General features: G+C 42.0%; 2 long non-coding RNA genes across 2 annotated transcripts in view; one reads left to right on the top strand and one right to left on the bottom strand.

Annotated features, from left to right (window-relative positions):
• The window catches only part of LOC134037547 (uncharacterized), a 198,987-nt gene extending 190,563 nt beyond the window's left edge, over positions 1-8,424 (top strand). Inside the window, exons 2-3 of the long non-coding RNA XR_009932537.1 lie at positions 8,137-8,184; positions 8,379-8,424. This is a non-coding gene — a long non-coding RNA (uncharacterized LOC134037547). The remainder of the gene's footprint in view (positions 1-8,136; positions 8,185-8,378) is intronic.
• Positions 8,425-16,902: 8,478 nt separating this feature from the next.
• On the bottom strand, positions 16,903-19,084 carry LOC134037793 (uncharacterized). The gene is made up of 4 exons (XR_009932579.1): positions 18,920-19,084; positions 17,429-17,579; positions 17,145-17,267; positions 16,903-17,032 (listed from the first exon to the last, which is right to left on the bottom strand). It is a non-coding gene; the product is annotated as an uncharacterized LOC134037793 (long non-coding RNA).
• Positions 19,085-19,324: the final 240 nt, after the last annotated feature.

The following is a 19,324-nucleotide window of genomic DNA, read 5'->3' on the forward strand; positions in this document are numbered from 1 at the left end:
ATGTTTATAACATACGCGTAGGCTAATGCTGAAGAGTTTATTGTTACGTAATAAGCCAAACTGGACATTCTAAAGGACGCGTTCCAACACACCGGTGTGTTGGTACGCTCCAGGGACCAGCCAGGACTCAACACACCGGTGTGTTCGTACGCGTCAAAGGGTTAATGAGAGTGCCAAATTTCACAAAAAGTTATCCAAGGGTTCTAGGGGCTGCCATTGACTCCCATGGAACTAGAATAATAATAATAAATATAGCTGCAGGCAGCAATGGCGGGTTCCTCCTCAGCATTGCAAACCATTACAAAATTGACATGACACAGACATGTATTTCATACATGTACACAACATTTCAAGACAATTGGATCAATGGCTGATTTGAAGTCATTTTTTGAAATTCTTCACAAATTGTCACTGTCGAGAAATATCCATGCTGCCGACATTATGGGTTCTTGAGACTTCTTTGTTCCCCATTGGCAATAAGGCATGCGTACCAACTTTTAGACATTTTGGACTGACAGGGTTAAAATGCCACCCTTTTGAAAGTGACAACTTTGAAGCGTGTTCTGTCAGGCCACCTGTGCTCTGGTCAGGCCCATCATGCAGAGATCCATTCTTTAAAAGCTTTGATTACAACAATAACTTTATGAAAGTCAGAATACACTTTAGTAAAGGACGTGTGTAGTTTATGTACTACTACTGCTTGCTCTGCCCACACACTTTCCCCATCCATGCTGTTTCCCTCTTTGCCAGTGCGGGTGGTGCGGTGGCCGCATGAGGTTTATGTGTAGTCCAAAAGTTGCCTCCCACAATCAAAACATATTAACCGCAACATTGTTTTCAAACTTTCTCAAAGATGGCTTGAAAACCACAGATATTGACTCTCTTCTTGAGTAGATCTCTTTCCAGAATCTCAGTCAATCCAGAATCAAGATTAGCCTCATAGGCAATTGGTCTGGTCTAGGGCACAGCCCACGTTCAGCTCCTTGCAAGTATAGCCTGTGATAGTAAAATGGCCGACTCTCTGTTCCCATTAAACTACACAGCATGCACACTCAAGGTGACCAACAAGATTATATTAACTAACAAACAATGGCCGCTAAGAGCTTCTTAAGAGCGTTCTAAGAACGCTCTAGAACGCTCTTAGAACGCTCCTAAGAAGCTCTTAGCGTTAAGAGCTTCTTAACGAATCTGGGAAACCCGGCCAATAACATTACAAACATCTAACTGAACGAACACAACAACTGAAATCCCTTGCGTAGCTGTTGTTTTTTTAACATGCCGCACTGCATGCTGGGTACCCAAGAGCGCTGACGCTGATTATCTAGCTGTGCTCCGACTGCGTGATATGACGAGATGCTAGTGGTGCGCTGAGGTCTCAGAGTCTCCTGCCCGAGTTCAAGTTCTGCCCGATTAGCAAGCTATTTTTTACTAATGTTTTGTTAGCAATTGAATGGTAATGCAAGCTAGCTAAAAACAATGTTAGTTAGCTTGGCTAAACTGGTTTTCATAGCAACAGAAATCAACAAATCAGATCAGTCGAACTTTATTCAGAAATGGGGGGATGGCGGGAACATTAAAGGTGTAGGTACAGTAAAAGTGAAATGGAACGCGTCTTTCTGCCTTGAAGCTGCGTGCGCATCAACAAGACCCCATCTATATGTAAAGATAACATCCAAGCTAACAATTTCGCCAAATCTGACTGCAGCTTTGTATACCATATGTACCGTGTTATGGTTGTTTGAGTTAAACAACTTGCTAAATGAATTAAATGTCAAATCCAACTATAAATGTATAAAAGAGAGTTCCAATCAAATCTGAATTTGTTTTAAACCTAGAGGTTTAAAAGGTTACCTTTGCCTAAACTGACATGCACCAACTCAGAGAACTGAGTTTCAACAGCCATTTACACATTTAGTCTCTATTTGTTACTCTATTCTTAAGGCATGTTTAACTTAATGTCTGCACCTCTCTGTCACCAACTGTCTCTGCAGTGGGGGCTTCACAGGGTGTCTACAGGTATAAACAAGTTCAATGTAAGACCTTTTAATACCACTTCCAAATGAAATTAAAGACCAAACTTACGATGGAAATACAAATCAAAAGTGGAAATATACAGTCATCTTTCCAAGTAAACACTGATGTCTGTTCAATATGAACAGTATGGTAATATGACAATAATCGGTTGAGTTTAAGAACATTGACTAAATGTGTGTAATGCGGAAGGATAACACAAAAATGTAATTGCTGTCCTAAATTATACTTATTATTACACTAGGGTGGAAATGGTGGAGCAGAAACTAACAATTCCATGAATCCCATGGAAACAAAGGCAAATGTGTGAGATGTACTGATGTGGAGCACAAATGCTCCAAGAAGCAGTACTTCTCTTGAGTGGTTTTTATTCAGATGAATAATCATTGGATTCAGGTCAAAAGTCTATCACTTGAACTAGTTTCATCACTTAACCCTTGTGTTCTCTTCGGGTCATTCTGACCCATCAGTCATTGTTACCCACCGTCGTATTGTGACAACTTTACCGCATACAAAAACAAAGTGAAGCATTTTCTTTTAACCGTCGGGCTGTCTCAGACCCTCCACATTGCGAAGGTTAAAAGAAAATGATTTTTATTTGTTTTTGTATTGGGTAAAATTGGGTAAACACAACGATGGTTCGTTATGAACCTTTGGGTCATGTGACCCGAAGGCAGCACAAGGGTTAAGACACAAAGTCAGCAGCTTGGCATACTGGCACATGGAAAGGATTAAACATTTAGACTTTCATCAAAGTAATGCTGGCTTGTCCTTTTTCATCAATGTCCTCAAAAAAGCAGGCTGCAGAGCTACTGTGTCTGTGGGGTGACTGTCCCTGTAGGCAGGCAGGCCAGCTGGATCAAGCTGTTCTGGGGTCAGGGCTGAAGAGAAGCTGTCCAGCTAGAGAGGGGTAGTCCAGCAAGGGGTCTGTGTGGATCTCACCATCCTTGAGTCTGTTGCATCCTCTGTTGAACTCTGTTGAGCAGGCCTCTGCATGACCCTCCAGACCTGTCAAAGTGAAGAAAGGGTCCATGTCAGTTGTGAAAAATGAAGCTTTTCCCATCTACACTTGATACAGACTTCAGTTTTGACTGTGAAATGCAGTGTCATTACTTGAACTTGAATCCAAATGTGTTGATACAGACTTCAGTTTTGACTGTGAAATGCAGTGTCATTACTTGAACTTGAATCCAAATGTGTTGACCTCATGGAGACCCATGCAGTCACTCGAAACACGGGTTCGATTCCAGGCTCTGGCAAGAGTATTTACCTCTAAACTGGTCAATATATACACATCTGACAAAAGACCAGCTCGACCTTTGCTTGTAAACAGTGATTCTGACTGTAAGAGACCTTTAAATAGCCTGACTTACCGAAATTGGCAAAACTAGCCTGGCTAACGTAGGTCGCTTTCTCAGGGCATATGACGAATGAAACAGGCTCGCCTTGAAAAAGTCTCCCTGCCGCATAGGCTTATTACAAAGACTTTCACGCCAAAAATCACCATTATGAGCCGACAGGTCTGTGGGGAATTGCTTTTTCTCCTAAAGGCTGCTCTCCTCGACCTTTTTGATGAACAATTCGCCGAGATGCAAAATGACTCACTAATTAAAAACACAGAGGAAAAAAGCTAGAGCTACAGTAGCTACTTTTCGAGTTCGGTTTTCCGTCACTTCAGAATCACGATCTAAAAGGTCTAAAAGTGGTAAACCTTCACCATAATTCAAGAGTAGTGTACTTTCACAAGCCCAATCATTAATTCTAGCTTAAAATGTGTAAAACCAGGACTTACCGAAAGTGGCTGCCTTCAACACGGCTTTCACGGGACACGACTTTCACGGGACACAGGAAACAACAATGGCCGCCGAAAAATAATTTATATTCGTAACAGCGAGCTGCGATTGGAAGCGAAATGAAACAGGGGCTAAAAAACGAGGGTGGGGGCGTGGTCAGCACACATTTTCAAGAAAGCATGCGTGTGTGTGAGAATGTGGAGCACGCGCGCACATGAGCAAAGGGAGAGAGGATTTGGGGAAACAGCCCTAGAAATTAGCCAAGCATGCATGTTTCAAATATTCACTAAAAATCGAGTTTTCATGTTACAGTCAACTTTTTCTCAGATTTGTGTACTCAACATTCTCAAGAGTCTTCATATGAACTAGTGATTGAATCAGAGTATCAGTTTTTGGCCGGCGGATGTGTAAAGCATTATTTTAGCATTAGCAATAAATTCAATTTGCTTTATATCAATCATTTTTAGAGGTATGAAGTTGCCTTTGCACATGGTAACATGTTGTAGTGTCTTCCACGTGACATACCAAGTTTGGTGTTGATATCTCAAAGATTTGCTGAGATTTGACCAAACGTCCTGTTTGGTTGCTTTGTTGCAGATTTTGATTGGCTCTACCGGACAAACGGTTTTGAAAATCAGAAATCCCTACGATAACTTTTGTGAGGCTCAGTCTGGATATCATCTATGGCAATTTTGAAGAAAATTCGACCAAAAATGTAGGAGGAGTAGGGAAAAAACGCGTTTCCTTAATCTTTATTGTACAGACAAATTCAATATGGCGGCCGTTATAGCTTCTTGAGGCTTTTTTATTCCTCATGAGAAATAAGGCATATGTAATGAATTTCAGAATTTTGGGACTTATGGCCTGCAAATGGCATCAATTTGAAAATTGACATATTGGGGCGTGGCCTGTAGCGCCACCTATTGTCTCACATGGCCCATGTTTGGTATGGTAGTTACTAATGGTCTGCAGTTTCAACATGCCAAATTTCACAACTTTTTACGGTACTGGTCTAGGGGCTGCCATTGACTCCCATGGGTAAAACATAATAATAATACCACCAATAACAATAGGGTTCTCCTACCGGAGGAACCCTAATAAAACTAACAATAACAATAGGTTTCCTCCTTACGGCGGAATCCTATTAAAACTAACAATAACAATAGGTTTCCTCCTTACGGAGGAATCCTAATAATAATAATAAAACTAACAATAACAATAGGTTTCCTCCTTACGGAGGAATCCTAATAATACCACCAATAACAATAGGGTTCTCCTACCGGAGGAACCCTAAATATAGCTGCAAGCAGCAATGGGGTGGCCAAGCAGGTCAGATGACCCAGAAGAAACTTTTGACATCCTCAGAAGAGTGTTGCGAGTACACGCAGCAAGTTTGGCGTGAATCCATCAAAGATTTGCTGAGATACGACACAACTTTCTGTTTGGGCGGCTCTGCTGCCGATTTCGATTGGCTGTACCGGACAAACGGTTTTGAAAATCTAAAATCATTTTGATAGTTTGTGTGAGGATTGCATTGACTATAGCTTGTAGCTTGACTACAGGTAACTAGCGACTGCGGTGTACCTGGCTTCCTTTGCAGTGGCTTACAGTCTCGCTAAACAGAGAATCAGAGACATGACAAGCTCGTCGGCTTTGGCTGGATTCAAACCTCTGACGTTGCCGTTGCCAGGACACCAACTTATCCTAGTGAGCGATTCTCAGTGCTGCAAATCACAGTTCAGTTACTGGGTAAAAATATAAGCAGTTTTTCCTGTGGCAAGCGGTTGTCCGATTTGGCCCAAGTTTAAACAGCTGTAATTCAGTCCTATTTTGACATGTCAAGGTGATTGTGGTCTGAAGATAATCTGTCCCAAATTTGGTGAATATTTGATACATTTTGTAGGAGGAGTAGGACAAAAACGTTTTATTAATTCATTCAAAATGGCGGCATCAATTCGGCTGGTATCACAAGTTAACATGTGTCAGACACGGGATCGCCCCCCTAGAGGTTAGAGGACACATATCTACAAAGCACAATAAATCTGACTCTTCTTAAGTATAGATCCCCTGAGAATGAAACATTATCAATACCATTATACTATTAGACAGCTACTGTGGCACACCTGGCTTCACTAAACAGATAAACCAGTATCATGACATGCTTGATGACTGTGGCTGGTTCAAACCTATGACCTTGCACTTCAGAGGAACCCGTCTTATCCCAGTGAGCTATTCTCACTGCAGGGAAATGCTGTGTTCAGTTACTGTATAAAAAAAAGTAAGCAGTTTCTCCTGTGGGAAGCGTTGTCAGATTTGACCCAAGTATAAAAAGCTGTAATTCAGTCCTATTTTGACATGTCAAGGTGATTGTGGTCTGAAAATGATTTGATTACATGTCCATGAAAATAGGAGCAACGGCGAACGAGGTGTTTGTTTTTATGAAAATTCCAAATGGCCGACGCCCAAAATGGCAGACACGGGACAGTGTGATATATTTCGACTTAGTATGTCACGTAGAATCAGAAGAGACCAATCTTGTGATTTATGACGAATCTGTTCAGAAGTTATGATGCAAGAAATCCGATGCACTGGCTAGATGTAGCATCACTATATCGACAAAGCACAATATATCTGACTCTGAGTATAAATCCCCTGAGAATGAAACATTATCGTGACCATTATGATTATACTGCTCGACAGCTACTGTCGCATACCTGGCATCACTAAACAGATAAACCAGTATCATGACATGCTTAAGACTTTGGCTGGATTCGAACCTACGACCTTGCACTTCAAAGGAGCCTGTCTTACCCCAGTGAGCCATTTTCAGCACTAGGAATTGCTGTGTACAGTTACTGTATACAAAAAGTAAGCTGTTTCTCCTGTGGCACGCATGGTCAGATTTGGCCCAAATTGTTGCCCCAACAGCTGTAATTCAGTCCTATTTTGACATGTCAAGGTGATTGTGGTCTGAAGATAGTTTGTGCCAAATCTGGTGAATATTGGATACATTGTGTAGGAGTAGGGAAAAAAGTTTCATTCATTAATTCAAAATGGCGGCCTCATCAATTGGTCAGGTATCATGCGTTAACATGCGTCAAACACGGGATCTCCTAAAATATCACGAGACATAGGAATCACTTAAATACGACAAAAAAATCAACAGTTATTGGTCAAAACACAGTTTTGACTATTGTAGCGCCCCCTAGAGCTCAAATGACCCTACCTTTTTCGGACCTCTTAATAACAGGGTCATGAATCCATACACCAAGTTTGGAGTCAATGCATCAAAGATTCACTAAGATATGACCTCACTTCCCTTTTTCCGGATCAGTTGCTGAATTTGATTGGCTGTAACTAACAAACGGTTGCGAAAATCAAAGCTCCAGGGGATAACTTTTGTGAGGCTTGGTCTGAAGAACATCTGTGGCAATTTTGAAGAAGATTCGTCAAGAATTGTAGGAGGAGTAGCGAAAAAACGCTTTTCGTTAACATTCAAAATGGCGGAGAATCTATATGACTGGGTATGACGTCATAGAGTGCGTTGAACTTGTCTTGATCCAGGGAATCCAATGATACCTCATTTTGGAAAATGCGGCATATGGTTCAAAGGTAACGTGTGTAAACACACCTTCAACTTTGACCCATTGGTGGCGCTAGAGGGTTGAAATGGGAGACATGAAACTTGGTGAAAGTGATGAGGGGACAGGTCCCAAAGAGTGTGCCAAATTTCACAACTTCTGAGCATGTGGTTCTAGGGGCTGCCTCAGACTCCCATGGCAGATGTATAATAATAATAATTATAAGAAAAGGTAGAAACCCTTAAGTGGCTTCGCCGCTTCGCGGCTTGGCCACCAATTATAAGAAAAGGTAGAAACCCTTATGGTGGCTTCGCGGCTTGGCCACCAATTATAAGAAAAGGTAGAAACCCTTAAGGTGGCTTCGCCGCTTTGCGGCTTGGCCACCAATTTGTAACAAAATACTTTATAGTGGAGTAATTTTGTATTTAAAACACTCGAAATACTTTCTCTACGAATCAAAAAACAGTTCACGAGTTCAGTCTTCATATCAAAGCTGAGTTAGAGACCCTTCGTTTTCTGGAGGACACCAGAAAAGACCTGCTTTCTCTTCAGCAGTACCCACTTATCAAGCTCCTTTTTGTTCGATTTAACACAGCCCTCCCTTCTTCAGCTCCGGTTGAGAGACTGTTCGTCTGCAGAAATAATATTCCATCCGCACAGGAGGCGGTTAACCCCAGAAATATTTGAAAGGTTAGTTGTTCTTAAAGGCAACTAAACTGGCTACTCAGTAGTTGGATCTCAACTCACTTGTTAAGTTACCTGTTCACTTTTGTATTGAAGTTTGTAAGTTTATTTTTTGTAAAGAAAGTTGAACGATCTGATGCTTCAGTTTCCCCTGCTCAGCTTATATAGATTTAGGTGTGTGTGAGAGTGAGTGAGTGTGTGAGAGTGAGTGTGTGAGAGTGAGTGCCTACTCATCCTCTGATGCCTCAGTGTGTGTGAGTGAGTGCCTACTCATCCTCTGATGCCTCAGTGTGTGTGTGCCTACTCATCCTCTGATGCCTCAGTGTGTGTGTGTGTGCCTATTCATCCTCTGATGCCTCAGTGTGTGTGTGTGTGTGAGTGCCTACTCATCCTCTGATGCCTCAGTGTGTGTGTGTGTGTGTTCCTACTCACCCTCTGATGCCTCAGTGTGTGTTTGTGTGTGTGTGTGTGTGTGTGTGTGTGAGGGAGTCTGTGTGACTTGTCACGTGGAGGGTCCTCTCTCCAGGTGCAGTAGTGGACTTTATCAAGGACCTATGCAACACTGCTATTGTGTTAGCATCCCTGTGGAGGGGCAGGTAGTGTGGATTACACACACACACACACACACTCCCCTATGCCGATGGGAAAACACACATGGATTTGTCAAAGCGTGACGAAAGCTTGTCTCTCTCTGTGCCACCCTGACTCCGCCACGCCTCTCCCACCCATGCCGAGACAGATACAGAGAGAGAGAGAGAGAATTTTGAATTTTCAACAACTATTTATTATAAGCTTTGAAAACCACACAATAACATTATCAGATCATTTTGAGACTATATTGAATTAATAAATATATCGAAGTTTGTACATTTATGGGCTGTTAAGTCCCATTAATTAAAAAATATATATACATAAACACCCTATACGCTCTACACCCTCGGCAGGGTCCTGGAGGGTGCATGGGAGTTCGCCCAGCCAGTCAACCGTGTCCCTCAGGGGCTCATGTTGGGGGTGCTCCGGGAGTATGGGGTACCGGATTCCCTGATCGGGGCTGTTCGGTCCCTGTACGACCGGTGCCAGAGTTTGGTCCGCATTGCCGGTAGTAAGTCAAACTTGTTCCCGGTGAGGGTTGGACTCCGCCAGGGCTGCCCTTTGTCACCGATTCTGTTCATAACTTATATGGACAGAATTTGTAGGCGCAGCCAGGGCGTTGAGGGGGTCCGGTTTGGTGACCTCAGGATCGGGTCGCTGCTTTTTGCAGATTATGTGGTCCTGTTGGCTTCATTGGGCCGTGGCCTTCAGCTCTCACTGGAGCGGTTCGCAACCGAATGCGAAGCGGCTGGGATGGGAATGAGCACCTCCAAATCTGAGGCCATGGTTATCGACCGGAAAAGGGTGGAGTGCAATCTCCGGGTCGGGGAGGAGATCTTGTCCCAAGCGGAGGAGTTCAAGTATCTCGGGGTCTTGTTCACGAGTGGGGGAAGGATGGAGCGCGAGATCGACAGGCGGATCGGTGCGGCGTCCGCAGTGATGCGGGCTCTGCATCGGTCCGTCGTGGTGAAGGAGCTGAGTCAAAAGGCAAAGCACTCTATTTACCAGTCGATCTACGTTCCTACCCTCACCTATGGTCACGAACTGTGGGTAGTGACCGAAAGAACGAGATCGCAAATACAAGCGGCCAAAATGAGTTTTCTCCGCAGGGTGTCCGGGCTCTCCCTTAGAGATAGGGTGAGAAGCTCGGTCATCCGGGAGGGGCTCAGAGTAGAACCGCTGCTCCTCCGCGTCGAGAGGGGCCAGTTGAGGTGGCTCGGGCATCTGATAAGGATGCCTCCTGGACGCCTCCCTGGTGAGGTGTTCTGGGCACGTCCCACTGGGACGTCCCACTGGGACGTGTCCCTCCAGCGTGTCCCAGGACACGCTGGAGGGACTATGTCTCTCGGCTGGCCTGGGAACGCCTCTGGGTCCCCCAGGAAGAGCTGGTGGAAGTGGCCGGGGAGAGGGAAGTCTGGGCCTCCTTGCTTAGGTTGCTGCCCCCGCGACCCGACCCCCAGAAAAGCGGCAGATGATGGATGGATATATACATAAATTATGTATATGTATTGGTTATGTAACATAATCAATCAAGTTGTTGTCTTTAAATAGCTTGGCTTAGTTACACTGACATTCTGTGACTGTTCTTTCTTTTTGTGGGGTTCACCAGAGCTTTGTGTACATTATAAAGCCCAAACCTGAATGCTCTGCTATACCAAATTGTGAGAAAACGTAAAATCCAGAAAAAGTATTTCCTATATTTTAAATACAAAATACATGTATTGTATTTTGTTACATTTTCTCGCACCAGTATGTTGTAGTTTATTTTAACACATTTATTTGAGTGGTATTTTGTATTATTTGAGTGGTATTTTGTATTTTGTATCCAAATAATTTTTTTATGTATTTTTGCCCATCTCTGCGTTCGCCCCAAAGGCCGAGCGGGATCGTGGGCCGTCAAATTAGGAAGGCGTCATTGGACTCACATTGAATAACATTTATATGGTTGTAACAACGGGAGACAAATCAAATTGATACGCGTTGAACACCTCGCCTTATAAATTTGATTCGATCTCCCGATTAGGAAGGCGTAATTGGACCCAATCAAATTTATATGGTTGGAACGATGAGAGACAAATCAAATCGATACGCCTTGAACACCTCGCCTTATAAATTTGATGTAGTCTCACGTTTTTTAGCCATGTCATTATCTAAGCCATAGGGAACGTGTGACCCGCCACCATTGTCGCAAAAATAATTTCCCAATAGAGAAAGTGACAAATGTCATCTTTATGACATGTTATCGTTTGCTCACGACACAACCATCGTGGGCCTCATCTCTGACAGTGACGAGTCAGCCTACAGAGAGGAGGTTGATACCCTGACATCATGGTGTCAGGACAATAACCTCTCTCTCAACGTCAGCAAGACTAAGGAGATGATTGTGGACTATAGGAAGCGGCAGGAGGAGGAGCATGCACCCCTACACATCAACGGATCCGAAGTGGAGAAGGTCAGCTGCGTAAGCGCAACAAGAGGTTTTTCCTCGTGCATCTCGGAAGGGCCCCCGTGACTCTGCTGATCGAAAGGAGACAACGTCTCCCCTGCGGTGGTTGTGAAGATCACAGCTCAACATTTATTAAACCTTACACCGCTTTTTTAAACCTCTCGTTGGACGTTTCAGATGGGCTCTTAGAATGAGATTCCGGTGAGATTTACTAACCGGTTACGCCTACATACCTTTATAAGAAGAATATGTTATTTATAGCATATTTAATCCTATGAAGTGCATTAGCTTCATATGGGCGTTTGTACAAACTCGGACGTATAGCGAATATAAATGAGGCTGCAACGGTAAAAAAAATAAGCCTACAGCTAATGTGATAGCATCATAGTTGCTGGAAAACACTTGGCAACTTTCTGAGCTATGATTGACATGATGTTGAACCAATAATATACGTAAAAATATAAAAAAACTGCGACATCCGGCGTTGTTTGGAACCTCATGACCAGCTCACGGTGTTACGTTTTGCGATATTATTTAACTCATGGTGTAACGTTTGCTTCTTTCCGCCAGGGGTCCAACAGATTGAAACATGTTTAACTGACAACCACAACGATAAAACATTTAAAGACACTTGTTAGACACATGAGAAACTTTCAGTATATACTATCAATATGAATTACCGTAAGTATATTACAATGGACCATTCTGATTTCTTTTTTTATAACCAAATAAGTCACTTAGATTTGCTTTTGCTTCTGAAAGGCAGCATATTACATTTTCTTTCATCGCAAGAAAGTTGGAATAGGAGTTTGTATTTGTGTGGGTGTATCAGTTATTCGCTAGCACACAGGGATTCAGGGATAATTAATGGGCACACTGTGTAACTTTGAATATGAATGTCAAAATTAAAGCTGGTGGAAAGTTGGTGCCCGTCACAGGGTTCTCAATATTTCTCAAAAGTTTGGTGTGAGATTACCATCGCCTACACATCAACGTTTGGGTACTGAAATCCGGGAGACGGGGGTGGGGGGTGCTGGTGTTTCCGATTGTCTGGTACATTTAGTCATTTTAGCAGACGCTCTTATCCTGGTAGGTGGAATTTAACTTGAGACATGATGTATAACTCAACTCGGCAGAAAACTTGCCTCCGTATGCCTGCGCCTTGTCCATTAATTGTAGCGGGACAAGTTATTCCTCAGGCTAGGCTACTTCTCAGCATTAGAAATACAAGTTGTTATGAAATGGACACAATGTAAAAATTGTATGTGGACAAAGCCGCCCTCCATAATTGCATTCACTCTTATTTCCATAGCTATTGTGGTCTCAAACTAGCATAACTACATATCCTACACATACATATAGAATTGTAAGTCAATTGGAGCCCTGCCTTCAACAGAGAACTGTGTAGGGGGTTAAATATTGGCCAAACAACCAAAACGAATTCCCCTATGGTTTAAAGTAAGATGGGAAACTCAACAGTGTATTAGCATTAACCAAATAATGCCAATACAAATAGAACTAGAGAGGGTACAATTTCTGGGGAAATTGTAGGGTGTGCTTGCTTGTCGGTTGCAGGTGGGTCCGTCTTCTAAGTTTTTCCCTTCTAGTGATATTTTCAAGCATTTAGCCTACTCATATTGCATATTTCATTAAGAACACCCTTTGAAACAGCTGCAAACCCCCTTTGAAACAAGCTACTGTAACAATGTCACTGGCAGTAGCCTATATTTCAGATGGAATCGCGATTCAAACAGTACCGTCTGCTAACTGAAAATATGCCCCCCAAAACGTAAATACGTTTGACATTAATGTAGGGGGAAATGGCTAATTCAAAATAAGTTTGCTAGAGGCAAGCTAGCTGCTGTTGCTCCACATTTCACTGATTGTTTGAAAGCGCCGGAAATGCGAACGTTTCTTTTGACATAAAGTTTAGCTGTGGCATTGAAGACAGTACTACACTGCCAGTGGGCGAGCCGAGTCTGACTGAGGCTAACGTCAAAACAAGCCGCGGTGTCACTCAAATTCCAAGTTTTACACAAATCACAAAAATATGCTGACCCGCTGGCTGTCTTCGCAATCGCCATATCTTTAAAACTCGCCCTCCTTCTGATTTTTGATGTAGAATTGACCCTGGTACGAAATTAAGAAAATACTCATCAGAGATCGACAACAGCTGACGCAATCGTCAACGGAGGCTGACGGGGCTCTCACGTAGCAAACCAATCAAAGTTTTTACAGCAACCTACATTAAAATCTCACCATCTGGCTGTCTTCACAATAGTCATATCATTGCCGTCCTTCTGTTTTTTGGTGTAGAATTGACTACTATGACGCTTGCATGGCTGCCGCCTAGGTAGTCTCACGGGTGACCCGCACTCGCTCAAATTACAAAGACTTTCACAACCTAAATCAAAAATCCGAGATGGTTGGTAATTTTGGGAGTTGGCATTTTTCACTCATAATCCAAGCTCCAACTTGCGTGCTAGAACGTCTCTTTCACGTTGTATCCATGCGTCGTTGCTAACGTGTGCTGACGTAGTGACGTAGGCTAGCACTGAGTACCCTTCGTTGACAGAAGGCACTTTATGGCACAAAAACCCAATTTCTACTTAAACCACGCAACGGAACGTAAATAAAAATACAAGCAACTCAATCGCTACCAAGACGAAACTTTTGACACCTAGGTTTTCTAAGTAGTCCAAATATTGACTGAGGCTTAGGGGGGCAAAAATAAATAATAACTAGAAAAGGCTGTTCTTGCGAAACAGCAGTGAGAATGCTGAAAACCTGAATGGGGATAGCTGACCATGCTAAAAAAGCGGAAAATTGTGAAAATGTAGTAGAAAGTTATAAGCTGAAGCGCCTGAAAGGTATTTTTGAAAGGGGCTGGAGCTGGACGAAGGTATAAAACTACAGAAAAGAGAAGAAAAATGCAAAAAGATAAATAATTCTGAAGAATTTGAAAATTTTGCAGAAAATTATTTGCTGGAGTTTCAAAAGGCCTGAAATGTATGTTAGAAAGGACCTGCAGCAAGATGAAGGCAGAAAAGTACAGAAAATATAAGAAAAATGCAAAAGTACTGGCAGTTGGAAGGTACTGCTGTGAAAGGTATTTTTGAAAGGACCTGGAGCAAGATGAAGGCAGAAAACAGAAGAAAAGAGAAGAAAAGAAGAAGAAAAATGCAAAACAATAAGGGAAAAAATTCAGAAAGATGAGCTGCAGGAAAATGTGAAAATTTAGCAGAAAACCAGTTGCTGAAGTCTGGGTTGAACGAATTTGAAGGTAAAAGGACAACACTGGAATGACCTGAACTTGCTGGAAAAACGTTGCGACCGTTGGTCATTGGCAACAGACTGGCAACATTTCTAACCTAGAATCTAGGTTTCAGGTTCAAGACGGAGGAGAAACTAATCATGTGTGCCTGCACACCCAGTCCTGTTCAGACACTTAATTTAAGATGACATCAAAATAATAATTCATAGTGCAGGGTTGCCAATGTTGTCGTTGTCCCTAGTGAGTTTTTTATACTTAAATAATAATATCATGCTACATCTAACCAGCGGATCATTTCTTGCAAGTGTGTCAAAGTGGTATCTTTACAGACTGTATTAACACCGTAGGCTTGAATAATAACCGAAGACGTGAAGCTAGAGAGAGGATGCAATGGAAAATTTCCTACATAAGCTAGATCTACTGCTTCAAATTGAAAACGGAGACCATAGTTTGATTAAAGACAAGTTCCTTAACCTCTGTTGTCAATATCGCCAATAAAAAGTAAATACTCTTCAGTTACGAAGCATTTGTTTGTAGCTAGGTAATGAATGATAGTTATTAGACCGTATGTGACCTGGTTTCGCCGTTCTATTAGCAGCCATGATGACAGTAGCGTCACTAGAATGGCCATTACTAACAAAAGATCAAATATCGAATCTGTCCGCTGTTCTACATTGCCCACATAATTGGGTGTGCTTTGCCTTCGGCAAGGGCACAACCTTTGTTCTCTCACATATATATTATTGGGTGTGCTTTGCCTTCGGCAAGGGCACAACCTTCGTTCTCTCACATATATATTATTATTGGGTGTGCTTTGCCTTCGGCAAGGGCACAACCTTTGTTCTCTCACATATATATTTATTTATTATTTATTTTCGCCCCCCTAAGGATCAGTCAATATTTGGAATACATACACAACGGCGGTGTCAAAAGGTTCGTCTTGTTAGCGATTGCGTTGGTTGTATTTTTATTTACGTTCCGTTGCATGGTTTAAGTAGAAATTGCGTTTTTGTGGTGAAAAGTGAAGCTAACGGTGGCTAATTTGCTAGCCACAGTCACTGACGTTACTAACGTCACGAAAACACGCGTGAATACCTGTAGCAGAACATTCGTTTCGCATCTGTTAACTTGGGGGATAGCTAGGCTAACTATAGCTTTACTGCAAGGCAGCTGCAGAAACGCCACAAGCAAAGAGGCCAGGGTGATAACTATTTACTCATTTTACTTTGTGATGTGAAACACAATTATGAAATGTAATGTACAATATTAGCTGATATTATTAAGGAAGTAGGCCCACATCTACTTTCGGAAACGGTAGTCTACTATTTCACTGAAGCATTAGCATGACATTAGCCTCTGTTGCCCGGGCAACACATACCACAGTGGTCTATGATGCATCTGTTTTCAATCGTTAAAATAAACATTCCTCACAAATACATTTTCTTTGTAGGATTTACTATGACATTACATTACAAGTAAACGATTTGTTGGTGAAATTATCATTACCTGTGGTTTCAAACCAGTGTTGCTCATTGCAACGCTGTAGCCTACGCGAGACAAACAACAAAAACATCTAACTTACACAGCTGTTTAGGAAGTCAAACGGCGACAGAACATGTTCGGCACTCCCCTTACTTAAATAAAAAGTCTTTCAATAGGTGAAACTATCTGACTACTAACCTGAACTTCATTGCCACAGCCTAAACTTTGTCAATCTGTTCATGAAAATAATTAATTTCAGCCTAAACCGTACAACGGAACGTTAAATCCAATTCAACCAACGCAATCGCTACCAAGACGAACACAGCAGTAGTCTACTAGTACTGTACCGTAGTAGTACAATTTACCGGGGCAGCTTCTCCACACAGGGCTATATCGCATTTTGCGTTGTTACTGACAATGATCGCTACCAGTGAGCTTTTTATGAATGAGCGATTTTCCACTGAATAAATGTCAAGCTTATTTACGTTTTGGGGGGCATATTTTCAGTTAGCAGATGGGACTGTCTGAATCGCGATTCCATCTTCTACTGCCGGGTAACGTCGTAGAATAATCTTCAAAGGGGGTTCTTTATTAATGAATGAAAGCAATGAGTAGGCTACATGCCTGAAAATATCACGAGAAGGGAAAAACTTAAAATGACGTTTAAGTCATAGAGATTAGGTCCATTTTTACACCGGTCTGCCAAATTTATTAGTTTTGATTCAACGATGAGGCTGCCTCTTGCAGGGGAAATGAGAAGACATCTATTTAATTCTACACTTCACTCGTATTTTCAGTTGTAAATGAGCAGCAAAAAAAATGCTTTTAAATCTATTTAATCTTTATAAATAATAAGTATGCATTTTCATATAAAATATACAGAAATCAGTTGTAAAAATGTCATTCAAAAACTGACCCCTGTGCAACCGACGCAAGCAAGCACACCCTACAATTTCCCCAGAAATTGTACACTCTCTAGTTTATTTAACAATGGCACCAGACTGAGGGCAAAATGCAACATCTCATCCTCTTCCTGTGGCACACGATGGAACATCGGTTGTGGAGGCTCCTGGACCATAGCCAGCAGCCTATCCTCCAATGACACTGCAGGTGCTGAGGCCCTCTTGCGCGCGGCAGGTCTGTTGTAGGGCTGCTTGATTATGGAAAATAAATGATAATCACGATTATTTTAATCAACATTGAAATTACAATTATTTAACACAATTATTTATTAGATTTGGAAAACAATTGCACAGCCCTACCCTGCTGGTTGAAGAACCAGGTTGAAAATGTTGATCAGCTGTTCATCCCGCACATCCTCTCCATGGCTCAGGTCCAATGCCTCCCAATCATCCACATCAACCTGGTCTAGGCTGCTTCTAGAGCTAAAACATAAATTAAATGCACAACCATTTATAGTCTAGGTAAATGTATGCTGATTCTTGAAATGAGAAAAACATTTCAGTTCTTTGGAACTTGTGCCATATGTAAAATAATGTGCTGGGTATCAGTGTGCCATCACTGCCTTTCAGTGTTTGCCCTGTACCTCGTGGGTTGAAGGTGGGGAACAAGGAAGGAAAGGGCTTGGGAGTATTTCCACTCCTTTTGGGGTCCTGCTGCCGATCCACTCCGTGGTTGAACCTTTTTTTTTGATAATTGGTCCCTTAGGTCCCTCCAGCGACCTTGGCACTTCACAACTGTTGACATAAATTGCCAGATAATTGAATAATATAAAAAAAAATCTGTAACAATAACTCATGTATGTTGCAAACCATTTAACAAATTATCTATTTTCCTACAGATTCCTTGCCACCGGAGAGTCCTTTAGGAGTCTGGCTTTTGCCTACAGGCTAGGACGCAAAACTGTGGCAGACTCTGTCTATATAACATGTAGGGCAATTGTCATCAAGATGATGGAGACACAAATGCCGAGACCAACTGAGGCAGCATGGAGAGAGATTGCAGAGGGCTTTTGGGGAAGATGGCAATTCCCAAATTGCATCGGAGCCATAGATGGGAAACATATAGTCATCCAAGCTCCTAAAAAATCATGTAGCCAGTTTTTTAATTATAAAAAAACATTTTCAATAATCTTGATGGCATTAGTGGATGCAGATTCAAGGTTTCGAATTATTCAAGTTGGTGATTTTGGCCGTGCTAGTGACGGTGGGGTGTTCGCCAATTCAGCACTGGGTAGGGGAATGAATGAAAGAAGTTTAAATGTGCCAGAAGACGCCCCCCTGCCTGGATATGGTCAGCACGGTGATGTTCCTTTTATGATGGTAGGGGATGCTGCGTTTCCTTTAAAACGCTACCTTATGAGACCCTACCCTGGCAGCAACCTTTAAGGCCAAGGAACATCTTTAATTACAGGCTATCAAGGGCAAGAATGACTGTGGAGTGTGCGTTCGGCATTCTTGCTGCCAGATGGAGGGTGTTCCATACAAGAATATGCATGCTACCGTGTCATGTGGACACGATAGTCATGGCAGCATTTGTGCTCCACAACTATTTGCTCAACCCTAGGTAGGGACAGAGAGCTGATAGAGAGTCAAAGGGATGGAGAAAGCAGTCTAGAGAGTGTCAGACACATGGGTGGCAATAGAGGACCTAGGGAAGCCCTTCACACTCGGGAGTTGCTCTGTGAATTCTTTAACTTCCCAGAAGGAAGTGTAAATAGTGTACATAATGTGTAAATAATTTTGTTTAATAAGTTTGGATGAAATGATGAACATTGTACATATATTTTTTGTAAATATATATTGACTATAAACAGGGCAATCTCTGCCCCCCCCCCTCTCTCTTTCTATGTCTGTTTCCCTGTCTCTCTCTAGACATTTTTAGTTTTGAATGTATTTTCATTAAAGCTTTCTTGTTGACAACATGATTCATTTTAGTTCAGTTTCCACTTAAAAATATATATTCTCAGAATTAGCACTAGATTAAGTAACACAATTTTAAAGTAATGCTACACATAATGATTTGAGGAATGTCCACTATTGGACAGTTAAATAGCTGCTTATAGTATATTACTCACCAGTTATCCCAACTGCCTCCGAAACAGCCCTCCATCCGGCATCTCTTTTTCGTTTGTCCTTGTACTGAATTTGGGGTCACCGTGGTCGTAAAGCTCTCTTCGTATTTCAATTTCATGTATTAATATAAAGTCATCCATCCTGAACACTGTCAACTATCTTATTATTTACTAGTAACACTTGAATCTACTTACAACTGTCTATCTTCAAATAAAAAAGCTAAGTTAAAATCGTTAGAAACGTTAAATATCCATGGAAACGGCTCTTGAGGGTTTGGGAAATAATCGGATTTATTGCTTCTTTCATTATTTACAGCAACATATACAATAATCGATTACATTTCATAGATTTATTACCAGACTCTATGTAAAAAGGTCCACGCAAACCTTGAGGAAAATAATAAAAAT

This window comes from Osmerus eperlanus, chromosome 17, assembly GCF_963692335.1.
Source record: "Osmerus eperlanus chromosome 17, fOsmEpe2.1, whole genome shotgun sequence".
NCBI classification, from domain to species: domain Eukaryota; kingdom Metazoa; phylum Chordata; class Actinopteri; order Osmeriformes; family Osmeridae; genus Osmerus; species Osmerus eperlanus.